This window comes from Tamandua tetradactyla, unplaced genomic scaffold, assembly GCF_023851605.1.
Source record: "Tamandua tetradactyla isolate mTamTet1 unplaced genomic scaffold, mTamTet1.pri scaffold_73_ctg1, whole genome shotgun sequence".
Classification (NCBI taxonomy): Eukaryota; Metazoa; Chordata; class Mammalia; order Pilosa; family Myrmecophagidae; genus Tamandua; species Tamandua tetradactyla.
Genome location: NW_027518403.1, coordinates 333,053 through 347,149, shown reverse-complemented (window position 1 = coordinate 347,149; position 14,097 = coordinate 333,053). Strand labels below are relative to the sequence as shown.

The window sequence follows — 14,097 nt, the reverse complement described above, 5'->3', positions numbered from 1 at the left end:
ATAATGTTCAAATACTTCATTGCAAGAATCTATACATATATGATAGGTTGGGGAAGAGGCAACCATTAACTCAACTTTTGAATATACAGTAAGTAGAATTTGGGGGAGATGATTATGGGAAATATTCTTACAATGAGCTTGACTGGCTAAACTCAGCTCACACTTTCTTTTCTGCACCACCATCTTCTGTCTATTCAGGAGTTTGGCCCATGATACAATGATTGGCACTGCAGTGCTTATATCTATCTTATTTCTAATCAGAGTCTTATGCTCAGGGTGTTGAAATAAATTGATACCCGGTTGGCTGGTGACATTTGGAGCTGGCATTTTAATTCTGCAATTCTTTGTTGTAGCAGAAGTGTAAAGCCTATTTTGCATAACAAAAATTGGGGGGGATTTTCATTTATTCAAGTGTTTCAATATTCCAAATTGTTATACTAAACATTATATTACAGTTGTGAAAGGGAGAAGTTTTGAAACATTTAAGAATTTTTTTCATATTTTATACTAAAACATCCATCTCAATTATCCATGACCTGAAGCATTTAGGTGATACACAAATGAGTAGAGGTTTAAAAAGACAAACATAAACACAGAAAGCCCATATTGACAAAATACTATGGTTAAATGTAAATGAAAGATTTCCTAAGGCATCACAGAATCTGTTCTAGTTTGTTAGATGCCATTATGTGTTACACCAGAAACAGAATGGCTTTTAAAAGGGGAAATTTAGGGCGGGCCGCGGTGGCTCAGCGGGCAAGAGTGCTTGCCTGCTATGTCGGAGGACCCTGGTTCGATTCCTGGCCCCAGCCCATGTAAAAAACAAACAAACAAACAAAATATAATAAAATAAGAAAATGTTTAAAAAAAAATTTGTTTAAAAGGGGAAATTTATTAACTTGCAAGTTTATAGTCCTAAAGCCTTGAAACTGACCCGATTAAAGCAAGTCTATAAAAAGTGTCCAAATTAAGACATCAACAAGAGGTTACCTGCACCCAAGAAAGGCCAATGAAGTTAAGGTTTACTCTCTCAACTGAAAAGGCACATGGCAAACAGGGTGATGTCTGCCAGCTTTCTCTTCAGGCTTCTTGTTTCATGAAGCCCACCCAGGGATTTTTCCCTTCTTCATTGCTGTGGTAGTTAGATTCAGTTGTCAACTTGGCCAGGTGAAAGCACCTAGTTCTGTTGCTGTGGACATGAGCCAATGGTAGGTGGATCTCATTTGTTGCTAATTACATCCGCAGTCGGCTAGGAGGCGTGTCTGCTGCAATGAGTGACGTTTAACTTAATTGGCTTGTGCTTAAATGAGAGAACGCAATGTAGCACAGCCTAGCAGCTCAGCATTCCTCATCATAGCACTTGCAGCTCAGCCCGGGCCCTTGGATGTGGAGAAAGAAATCACCCCGGGGAAAGTTGTTGGAACCCAGGGGCCTGGAGAGAAGACCAGCAGAGAACATCCTGTGCCTTCCACGTAAGAAAAGAGCCTCAGTGGAAAGTTAGCTGCCTTTCCTCTGAAGAACCAACAAAATAAATCCCCTTTTATTAAAAGCCAATCCGTCTCTGGTGTGTTGCATTCCGGCAGCTAGCAAACTAGAACAATTGCCAAAGGTCTCTGGCTGCATGAGCTGTCATAGTTCTCATGGCTCCCCTGTTGTTTTCATGCTTTCTCCAAAATGCTTCCTCTTTTAAAAGGATTCCACTAAACTAATCAAGACCCACCTGGAATGGGTGAAGTCACATCTCTATCTAATCAAAAAGTTAATACTCATATTTGGCATGCCACATCTCCATGAAGATAATTTAAGAAAAAGATTCCAAACTATATTATTGAGGAAGGATGAAAACAATCAGTTGCTTATTCAAGACTGGACCAGATTAAAACATGGCTTTTCTAGGGCACATAAGCCTTTGAAACCATCCTAGTACCTGTTTAAGTGATTCTGTTCTTTCACACAGTAAAAGGGAAATTGCTTAGAAATAAGGATTTATTGGTAGAGTGTGAGTCATATACTTCCCTGGATCATTGTTCTATGCTCATATTTGACTTTTCAACATTTTATATTGAAATTTTTACAAGTTGTAGAGTAATTGAAATGCTATAATGAGCATCTGTGTACACTTAAGGGAGAATGGATGTTATGCACATAGAACAGAAACTGTCGATTTTGCAAGTTCAGGACTGGAGGGACCAAGCCCAGAGAGGCAAAGGGACTTGCAAGGATCACACAGCCCGACTGGGCTCTTCCCTCCCAACTGGAACTTTTTCTACCCACCAGCCCCAACTTCCTTATTTGGCTGCATAGTGACCTCTGCCCCCAGCCCCAGATGCCCACATCCTAATCAGCAGGACCTGTGACTGTGTTCCCTTCCATGGCAAAGGGACTTTGCAGATGTGAGTTAAGGTCCTCCCAGACTTTCTGGGTGGGCCCCAAGTAATCATAGGGGTTTTTATAAGTGAAAGAGGGAGGCAGGAGGTCACAGTGGAGAGAAGATCTTATGTTGCTGGCTTTGAAGATACAGGAAAGGGTCATGAGCCAAGGACTGTGGGAGGCCTCTAGAAGCTGAGAAGACAGGAAAACACATCCTCTCTGAGAGCCCCCTGAAAAGACCAGTTCTCCCAACACCCTGGCTTTACCCCCTTGAGACCCACTTTAGACTTCTGGCCTCCTGAACTGTACAATACACATGTGTCATTTTCAGTCAATAAGTTTGGGGCAATTTGTTGCAGCTGCCACAGGAAACAGATGCATTTGGTATAAGACCATGTACTTCCCTTGGGCACAGGGGAACATGCCTGGCACAGGGGAACCCACAAAGACAATGGAGAAATAAACATTTTTAGGTCACCATAATTTCAGATCTCTTATGCTACAGGAGGCAAAATTTACTTGAATGGTTACCCTAAAGTGCAAGCTGCTGAACAGCAGGCAGGCTGTTTCCAACATGTCCTCCCAGACCAGGCACCCCCTGGAAGAGGACCTCTCAGCTGTCCTTCCGTGGTGTGAGACAGACAGATGGCCCCAGCTGCTGTGCTCTGAATTCACCATTGCATCTGTGCTCAGCCAGTGACATGGGAGGCTGTGAAGGCAGGCAGGTCCCTTCTGGCAAGATGTAGGGCCCCTCAGGTGGGCACTTAGGCTCAAGGATGCCTCCTTGGTCAGGACAAAAAGCTTCTTAGAATCATACTGGAGCCTGAGATGCTCCCCAGTCCCAGTGCATGGAGGTCAGGGCAGCACCGCTGCCACCTCCTATCCCTGCCCTCTCCTCCCAGTCAAGCTCTCACACCTCTGACATCACCTTGGTAGGACCCAAATGTGCCCAGCACTGCTGTGGGAATTAGACAAAGGAGCCCCTCTGGGTGGATGCTTTACAGGGGTTGGATGCTTCTTCCAGAGCAAACAGTGCCCAAAAAGGGACATCGACTTCCCCATGCCTGCTTCCTGTGAATGTGACCTGATTTGAAAATCAGGTCCTGGCCGGTGGGATCGGCTAAATCAAGAAGAGATGGGCCCTTAGCCTGGGAAGATTGGTGCCCTCCTAAGAAGGGCAGAGAAGACACCAACAGATGTCAACGTGAGAGGACAGAGGCAGAGACTTGTGTACCACAAGCCAAGCACACAGAAGGTAGCCACAGCCAGAGGCCAGGAGAGAGGCAGGGAACAGACCCCCCCCCAGCACTGTGAGTTCCCGAGGGAGCACAGCCCTGCCAGTGCCTTGATTTCAGACTTCTGGCCTCCAGATCTGTGAGAGTTATACATCTCTGTTTTTCTGAGCCGTCCAGGCCATGGCCACCCTGGGGAACTAAGGCATGCATCCAGGGATGCAGGGAGAGCACGGGCAGGGGTAACCCGTGGTCACCTCTCTGGTGGGCACTTTTGTGCAGGGTGCAGCCTGTGCACTGGGCATGGCAGGGCTGCAGCAGAGCCATGGGCTGGGGGTGTCAGAGGGGGCAGACTGGAAAGGAGCACTGTGGGGGCATCCGTGGGCACCACACTATACCAGCACAGGTGCTGGCCTCAGCACAGACCACCGCGTTTGCCCCACACTGAGTTTTCCTAGAATTTTAAACTAATAGTGCTCTCATCCCTTATTTTTCTATTTTTTATGGGATGGGGAAAGTGCATGGGCCAGGAGTGGAACCCAGGTCTCCCGCATGGTGGGCGAGAATTCTACCACTGAACCACCCATGCACCCCCTCAGCCCCTATAAATGTGAGTTTTAGCTTCTCTGGAAAACTCAGCTGATCTGGTGGCACAGGGCCTGTGTCCCCCTTGTGGGCACAATCTCCTGGCACTCCTTGTGGCTGCTTTCTCTGGTCAGAGCCTGACCATTCCAACTGGCCACAGTCTGGCCTTGGAACCCTCCCCTTCCAGGTCCCTTAACACCAGGCTTGGCCCCGCCCTGTCCCTGCTCTCCCAACTTGCTGTGTGACCTTGGCCCAGCCCCTGCCCTTTCTGAGCCTGGTATTCTCATTCTTGTTTCCAAGACTGGTTCTCATCTTCAAGGGTCCTCCAGGTTTTAGACTCTGAGCTGAGGTCTTGAGAGCTCTTTGCTCCCCTGCCATTGCCCTGAGAAGAGCAAGCTGAGCTAGGCCACTGGTCCCAGAGTGAGGGTAAGACCTGTGGAGCTGAGCCATCCTCTGAGCTGTTCCAGCTGTCCCCTGCAACCTCCCCACCCCCATCCCTTACCTCCCCACTGGCCCAGCTGACCTTCAGTGATACACCGAGTCCTGCTGAGGGCAGCCGAGTCCACCAGGCAGGCCAGCCTAGACCTGCCAGTCCCTAGCCAACACCCAGATGCATCAGCTAAAACAACACCCATAATTTTATGCCACTGCAGTGCTGTGGTCAGTTGTGACACAGCATACAGTGGGTGTTTAATAAGTGTTTGCCCTTAAGGCCAGAGGTCAAGGAGAGGCATCCAAATAAAGCTGACAGCACTGTTCTGGCATGTAGCAGGTGCTCAATGCCCACATGCTCCTCTGCCCACTTCCTTCTCTCCAGGGTGGCTGCAGTGGGTCACAGGTCAATTTTTGGGACTTCTTGACAAACATTACACTGTCCACACTTTACTTTTATGACAAGAGGCCCCTGTCCACCAGCCACTACATCAGCCAGTGCTCAACCACAAGGGGCCTAGACACTTAACTCTTGCTCTGCTCTGCACAGAGGCTTGTTCCCAGGATGCGAGGAAAACCAGAGCTTACCAGGAAGCCTTTTCATGCCCCAGCTGAGGGTGAGCTGCCTTGTGTTTCTGCAAGACACCGGATTTGTCTCTTTATCCAACTCAGCCCCTGCTCTTTACTATAAATAATCAAATAAGATCTGCTCCCATCTTACCCTTCCACCCACCCCCTTTTCACATGCAAGAGCCATAATTGTTTCCATGCGGGGTCCCTGTCATGAGCCCATTGCAAAGGAGGTACAATTAGCACTGGCTGGGGATCCAATATTTCACGTTTGTACACAGTGATTATTTTAGCAAAGAGAATGGAAAGTTAAACCTGGAGGTGTGCTCACTCTCCAGCCACCCGGGAAGCACCCTTTGCCACCCTGCCCCAGGGTGGCCCTTTAATTCCCAAATCTCTTCTGTCTGGGTGGCCCTTGCCCCAGTGTCTTCCAGACAACCAGTCTTGTCTCTACTCCAGGTGAGGTAGGAGTGGCCATGCTCCAGGAGGCCAGGCCCACGGGGCAGGGACAAGAGCCGGGAATGTCTCCTGGACCTGCTGGTTCTTGGCAGTTTCAGGACACTAGCTCTTAAACCAGTTTTCCACAGGCTCCTGAAAGTTTTGGTGGTCTGGGGACAGGCCTTTTCATTCAAACAACCAGGCTGAAGCTGTAGAATGTTGATATCTGTCTAATCTAGGTGTTCATATATATGCACTCGGCTCTGTTACTATCTGCTCCCTTTGCGTGATTGAAATAATTTGTAATTTAGAAGACATTGAGAAAGTGAGTTTGGAAGAGGGCTGATGTGATGATTGCTAGAGTCTAGTATGCTAAATGAAGTTTGTTTGTTTATTCATTTTTCCCAAGGTAGGGAACACTTGAAATGGAGAAGGATTTAAGTCAAGCTTGTTGTACATACATGCACTCAGAATATACAAGCACCACTTCTGTGATAAATGCTAGAGGTTTTGGTAACATCCTCTCAAAATCTTCACAACCAAAATGAGACCACTTTGAAGGCTGCCCCACATCCCTTGGAAACCTATGATTTGCTCCGATACTTTGTTGCCATTATGAATTAGTTGTGACTGGCAGAGAAGCCAAAATATTTGGGTGTGTGTGGGTGGGGTTAAATAAAGTAGAAGTCTACTTATCGCAGGAAAACAAAATCCAGAGGGGGTCAGGGCTTTCACCTCATGACCCAAAATGCCTGCTCCATTTCCAGCCACCACATCTGAATTCAAGCCAGCAGGAAAGATAAAAGCTCTGTGCATCATTGGCTGAGCGCTTCCAGGCCCCATCCCAGTGCTCTCCAGAAGGGAGACGCTTAATATGTGCAGAGCAGGTGCCTCGCGTGGAGCAACAACTTTGTGCGAGTGCCCAGACTGAGCGCGGCGCGTTCATTGCCTCGGAGCGTCAATCCATCTGCCTGGCGAGTTGTGCTGCCTGAAAGGGCTCCAGGCCGGATTCCACGGCCAGAAGAGGGGCCGAGAGCGTGACCGACCCTAGTGGGCCGGGGCAGGAGACACTGCGGCCATGCAGACGTGCGCCAGGGCCTGGGGGCTGTGCCTGGGTTGCAGGGTGGGGGGCGGACGCCTCCTGGTTGGGAGCGCCAGGTCGCACTGGGCGCCACCAGGCCGGGACAGCAGTAGTGGTAACGTGGACGGCGGTGCGCCTGGGGCCTCGCGACTCCTCGAGAACCTCCTGCCCAGACACGATGACTTTGCTTGGAAGCATATCGGCCCTGGGGACAAAGACAAGAGGGAGATGCTACAGGCCCTGGGGCTGGCGAGCATTGAAGAACTGATCGACAAGACCATCCCCTCTAGCATCCGTTTGAAAAGACCCTTGAAAATGGAAGACCCTATTTGTGAAAATGAAATCCTTACAACTCTGCATGCCATTTCCAGCAAAAACCAGATCTGGAGATCGTATATTGGCATGGGCTATTACAACTGCTCAGTACCGCAGACAATTGTGTGAAACTTACTGGAGAACTCAGGATGGATCACACAGTATATGCCGTACCAGCCAGAGGTGTCCCAGGGGAGGCTGGAGAGTTTACTCAACTACCAGACAATGGTGTGTGAGGTCACAGGCATGGACACAGCCAACGCTTCCCTGCTGGATGAGGCAACCGCAGCTGCAGAGGCGATGCAGCTGTGCTACAGACACAAAAGAGGAGGAAATTTTTTGTGGACCCTCGTTGCCACCCACAGACAATAGCTGTGGTTCAGACTCGAGCCAAATATAATGGTGTCCTCATTGAGCTGAAGTTACCCCATGAAATGGACTTCACTGGAAAAGATGTCAGTGGAATGTTGTTCCAGTACCCAGACACAGAGGGGAGGGTGGAGGACTTCACAGAGCTCGTGGAGAGAGCCCATGAGAACGGGAGCCTCGCCTGTTGTGCTACTGACCTTTTAGCTCTATGTATCCTGCGGCCTCCTGGAGAATTTGGGGTAGACATTGCCCTGGGCAACTCACAAAGATTTGGGGTGCCACTGGGCTATGGGAGACCACATGCAGCCTTTTTTGCTGTCCGAGAAAGTTTGGTAAGAATGATGCCTGGAAGAATGGTAGGGATGACAAGATATGCCACTGGGAAAGAAGTATATCGTCTTGCCCTTCAAACCAGGGAGCAACACATCCGGAGAGACAAGGTTACCAGCAACATCTGTACAGCTCAGGCCCTGTTGGCGAATATGGCCACCATGTTTGCAATCTATCATGGTTCCCAGGGGCTGGAGCATATTGCCAGGAGGGTATGTAATGCCACTTTGATTTTGTCTGATGGTCTCAAGCAAGCAGGGCACCAACTCCAGCATGACTTGTTCTTTGACACTTTGAAGGTACAGTGCGGCTGCTCTGTGAAGGAAGTCTTGGACAGAGCCACACAATGGCAAATCAATTTTCGGCTCTTTGAGGATGGCACACTTGGTATTTCTCTTGATGAAACAGTCGGTGAGAAGGATCTGGATGACTTGTTGTGGATCTTTGGCTGTGAGTCATCTGCAGAACTGGTTGCTGAAAGTATGGGAGAGGAGCAAAGAGGTATCCTAGGGACAGCATTCAAGAGAACTAGCCATTTCTCACACATCAGGTGTTTAACAGCTATCACTCAGAAACAAGTATTGTCCGGTATATGAAGAAATTAGAAAACAAAGACATTTCCCTGTTCACAGCATGATTCCACTGGGATCCTGCACCATGAAGCTCAACAGTTCATCTGAACTCACACCTATCACATGGAAGGAATTTGCAAACATCCACCCCTTTGTGCCTCTGGACCAAGCTCATGGGTACCATCAATTTTCCAAGAGCTTGAGAAGGATTTGTGTGAAATCACGGGCTATGATCGAATCTCTTTCCAGCCTAACAGCAGAGCCCAGGGAGAGTATGCCGGGTTGGCTACTATCCAAGCTTACTTCGACTGGAGAGGACAGATGCACAGAATGGTTTGCCTCATTCCTAAGTCAGCACATGGGACCAACCCAGCAAGCGCCCACATGGAAGGCATGAAGATTCAGCCCGTGGAGGTCGATAAATACGGGAGTATCGACGTAGCTCACCTCAAGGCCATGGTCGACAAACACAAGGACAACCTAGCAGCGATCATGATTACGTACCCGTCCACCAACGGGGTGTTTGAAGAGAACATCAGCGACGTGTGACCTGATCCACCAACACAGAGGACAAGTCTACCTGGACGGGGCAAATATGAATGCCCAGGTGGGAATCTGTCGACCTGGAGACTTTGGTTCTGATGTCTTGCACTTAAACCTTCACAAGACCTTCTGCATTCCCCACGGCAGAGGTGGCCCAGGCATGGGGCCCATCGGAGTGAAGAAGCATCTTGTCCCCTTTCTGCCCAATCATCCCATCACTTTCGTAAAGCGGAGTGAGGACACCTGGCCGCTGGATACTGTCAGTGCAGCCCCGTGGGGCTCCAGTTCCATCTTGCCCATTTCATGGGCTTACATTAAGATGATGGGAGGCAAGGGCCTTAAACAGGCCATGGAAACTGCCATTTTAAATGCCAACTACATGGCCAAGCGATTAGAAAAACACTACAGAGTCCTTTTCAGGGGAGCAAGAGGTTATGTGGCTCATGAATTTATTTTGGACACAAGACCCTTCAAAAAATCTGCAAATATTGAGGCAGTGGATGTTGCTAAGAGACTCCAGGATTACGGATTTCATGCCCCTACCATGTCCTGGCCTGTGGCGGGGACCCTGATGATAGAACCCCCAGAATCAGAAGACAAGGCGGAGCTGGACAGATTCTGTGATGCCATGATCAGTATTTGGCAGGAAATTGCTGACATCGAGGAGGGCCGCATTGACCCCAGGGTCAATCCCCTGAAGATGTCTTCATACACCCTGACCTGCGTCACATCCTCCCACTGGGATCGGCCATATTCCAGAGAGGTAGCAGCATTCCCACTTCCCTTTGTGAAGCCAGAGAACAAATTCTGGCCAACCATTGCCCAGATCGATGACATATATGGAGATCAGCACCTGGTTTGCACCTGCCTACCCATGGAAGTTTATGAGTCCCCCTTCTCTGAACAGAAGAGAGCCTCTTCTTAGTCCTCTCTCCCCTAATTTCAAATGACTGGTTTAACACGTCTCTCCCAAGCAATTGATAAGCAAGAAATGTTTCATCTCCCACCCCAGATTGAAGTAGGGGTTTTATAGAGTACATATATTTTTGTAATCTCTGTCAAGGTAAATGTAAATACAAATAGTACAGTGAATGGAAGCTGATCGTTGGAAGACTGCTTTGCTTTGGTGCCTCTGCTTCCATATGTAGCAGTTGATGTTCAAGTTGCCTTGATTGGGGGCCATTTAGTTCATTGCATAAAAGAATTTGGATGTGCTAGAACTTTAACTTTCACAAGTATGCACAGGTTATAAAGGCTAGACTGGAAACCCAATAGGCCTACTTTTGTTCCAAATAAGTCCTTGTGGACTGTGCCATCTGTGGGAAATTGCAGAGCAAATGTTTACATTTTGTATACACTGAAATCTTTCTCCAACTAATTTGCCTGGTTCATAATAGCATTTCTGATAGTTTTTCTCTTGATCTGTTTTTTTATCTGCATTTATTAGTAGTCTAATAAAAGCATTTCAATTTGAAAAAAAAAGCTCTGTGCATGATGACTGTGCATCCTCCATTTAATGGTGCTTTTCAGATATTACACATATCTCTTCCACTTATATCTCAGTGGGCTGGGTTTGGCCTAAGGGCCCTTCTTTGCCAACCCTGATTTAATTGTGTGGATTCTAGAATGAGACAGCTTCTGTTCAAACTGATTTACTAGTTTGTATGATTTTGAGCAATTAATCTTTCTGTGCTTCAGTTTCTTGCTCTATAAAATAAAGAAGCTGGGTCATTCCAGGTCCCATCAGGAAGCACAATTTCCCCTGGGTGGTTCCAGTGAAGAGTATTTATTGAAGGGAGTCTTCACAGAGGCTGAGCAGGGTGAGGGGTGCAGCAGCATGGGGCTGCCAACAGTCCCCACTGCTGGGGCAAAGGGCAAGGGCAGGTAACAGCCTTACTAAGGGCCTGTGAGTCTCAGAACCACAGAAGGGTCCCTGGTGACAGCTGTACTCCCAGGCTGAGGAGCCATGGCCAGAACTGAGCAGGTGAGAGGGAGCTGGAGGAATGGGCACCCTGATTCTTCTCTCCTCCTGTGCCCCAGTCTTGCTTGTACCACCTTTCAGCCAAGGCCAGCCAGAAGCAGAATGCAGAGGATGCCCAAGAGACAGATTGTAGGGTCAGCCTCCTGGTGCCCAGAACCCACTGGAAACAGGCGTGGGGGTAAGTCGAGAATGCCCAGCACCACTGCTGATAACAGTAGGGCAATTGGGAGTTTAAAAACACATGTGCCCATGCAAGTCAAAACCACAATGAGGGCCACTCCACACCCACCAGGATGGGTCTAATCAAGAAGTGAGACAATGCTAAGTGTTGGCAAAGATGTGGAGAAATCAGAAGCCCCATGCATTGCTGTTGGGAATGCAAAATGGTGCAGCTGCTGTAGAAGACAATCTGCTAGTTCCTCAGGCCATTAGACACCAAGCTACCATCTGGCCCCACAATTCCACTCCTAGGTGTGTCTCCAGCATGACTGAAAACCTACACTCATGCAAACACGTGCTCACCATTGTTCATATCAAAATTATTTGCAGAAGCCAAAAGGTAGAAGCAACACAATGTCCATCAGCAATGAATTGCTAAACCAAATGTGCTTTATCCAGACAGGGAATATTACACATCCATAAAAGAAGAAAAGGAACAAAGCTCTGATACATGTGACAATTAGGGTGAACCTTGATGACATTGTGATAAGTAAAATAAGCTGGACACAGAAGACACGTCCCATGTGATTCCCTTCATACAGAAGTCCAGAATGGGCCCTCTACAGAGGCAGAGTGAGTTAGGCTTTGCCAAGGGTTGGGGAGTGGGGGCCTGGGGGTGATGGAGGTACAGACTTTCTTTTAGAGCTGACCAAAATGTCCTGACATTGACAGCAGTGATGGTGGCATGGGTCTGTGAAAATATCCAAAAGGCACTCAGTTGCACTCTTTGGGTGAATCGTATGCTATGTGGGTTATATCTCAATAAAGCTGTTATGAAAAACAAACCCAAACAACATGGCTGGCCCACAGCCAGTGCCCCATGGGGAAAGGACAGAGTGGCAGAGTGCAAGGCCTGCCACCCAGAGGGAGACACAAAGCCTGGGCCAGGCCAGCGAGTAGGTGGCAGTCCCCCGCCTTGGTCCCTGCTGGGAAAACCATCCCCAGACCCTGGGGGTCCATCCAGAACCTGGGCTTGTTTTCCCTGCCACAGTTTCCAGCACAGTCATTGGGGATTTATCAGTGGGTCAGGGTCTTCAAAGGGGGCTTGTTTCTCAGAGTGTGGCTGGGGACGCCGTCGGTGCTGTCAGTGTCGCGGCTCCTGCACACACATGGCCCTGACCACCATGTCCTGCCCCCAGCCTGCTCAGCTGCATGCGCGCCTCTTGCTCTCAGAAGGCCCTTGAGGTGGGGCCAAATGGCCTGGGTTCAAAGCCTGGCTTTGCCATTTCCCATTGAGCACTAATTTACCATGCTTAGACTTAGCTTTTCTGTGCCTCAGTTTCCCCACCTGTGAAATCGGGATGGTGGCATTCCCTTCCTCCTGAGGTTCAGATGAGTTCATGGAAGGAACATGCTAGAACAGTTCCAGGCACCTGACAAACACTGCAGGAGCGTTTGTCACCGTTGGTATTGCCTGAGAGGATTAGAAATCCCTCTCTGCTGAAGCTGCAGTTTGGAAGTTTCTGTTGCATGCAGCCAAATGAAACCCTGACTTAGAAAGCTACCAAATGGATGTGACCTCACTGTGCCTGAGTCCTGGCCCCCTCCGAGGGTCCTTCTCCACTCCCACCCCCACCCCAGACTCCCTCCTTCCCCCCAGCCTCTGCATTCAGCTGCGGAAGACTGGGCAGGGTACAGGCAAGCAATAAAGCAGAGGAAGCTCGCTCAGATTCTGGCTTTCCAATAAGGAAAGCTTAATGAGACAATTAAGCAAAACTATTTTCTTTTTATCTCCCTTTTCATCTTCCCCAAGCGCTGTCAGAGCCTAAAAGCATGGAGGGTCCTTGAAGAAGAGAGCCGAACTGTCCCTGCCCCTTGGAAACAAAAATGGGAAGACCAGGCTCAGAGAAGGCAGGGGCTGAGTAAATGTCACACAGCAAGTTGGGAGAGCAGGGACAGGGTGGGGCCAACCCTGGTGTTAAGAGACCTGGAAATGGAGGGTTCCAAGGCTGGACTTTGGCCAGTTGTAATATTCACACTCAGACCAGAGAGAGCAGCCACCAAGGAGTGCCAGGAGATTGTGCCCACATGGGGGACACAGGCTCTGTGCCACCAGATTGGCTGAGTTTTCCGGAGAAGCTAAAACTCACATTTATAGGGGCTGAGGGGGTGCATGGGTGGTTCAGTGGTAGAATTCTCGCCCACCATGCAGGAGATCTGGGTTCCACTCCTGGCCCATGCACTTTCCCCACCCCATAAAAAATAGAGAAATAAGGGATAAGACCACCAATTAATTTAAAATTCTAGGAAACCCAGTGTGGGGCAAACACAGTGGTCTGTGCTGAGGCCAGTGCCTGTGATGGTATAGTGTGGTGCCCACGGATGCCCCCACAGTGCTCCTTTCCAGTCTGCCCCCTCTGACACCCCCAGCCCATGGCTCTGCTGCAGCCCTGCCATGCCCAGTGCACAGGCTGCACCCTGCACAAAAGTGCCCACCAGAGAGGTGACCACGGGTTACCCCTGCCCGTGCTCTCCCTGCATCCCTGGCTGCATGCCTTAGTTCCCCAGGGTGGCCATGGCCTGGACGGCTCAGAAAAACAGAGATGTATAACTCTCACAGATCTGGAGGCCAGAAGTCTGAAATCAAGGCACTGGCAGGGCTGTGCTCCCTTGGGAACTCACAGCGGGGAGCGGGGAGCGGGGGTCTGTCCCTGCCTCTCTCCTGGCCTCTGGCTGTGGTCACCCTCGGTGTGCTTGGCTTGCGGCGCACTTGTCTTTGCCTCTGTCTTCTCATGTTGACATCTGTCATGTCTCCTCTGCCCTTCTTAGGAGGGCACCAATCTTCCCAGGCTAAGGGCCCATCTCTTCTTGATTTAGCCAATCCCACCGACCAGGACCCGATTTCCAAATCAGGTTACATTCACAGGAAGCAAGCGTGAGAAACTCGCTGTCTCTTTTTGGGCACTGTTTGTTCTGGAAGAAGCATCTGACCCCTGTAATGCATCCACCTGGAGGGGCTCCTTTGTCTAACTCCCACAGCAATGCTGGGCAGGTTTGGGTCCTGCCAAGGTGATACCAATGGGGCAAGAGCTTGACTTGGGGGAGAAGGGCAGGGACAGG

General features: G+C 49.4%; 1 pseudogene; it reads left to right on the top strand.

Annotated features, from left to right (window-relative positions):
• Window positions 1-6,705: 6,705 nt before the first annotated feature.
• On the top strand, window positions 6,706-9,895 carry LOC143673268 (glycine dehydrogenase (decarboxylating), mitochondrial pseudogene; annotated as a pseudogene).
• The last annotated feature ends 4,202 nt before the right edge of the window (window positions 9,896-14,097 follow it).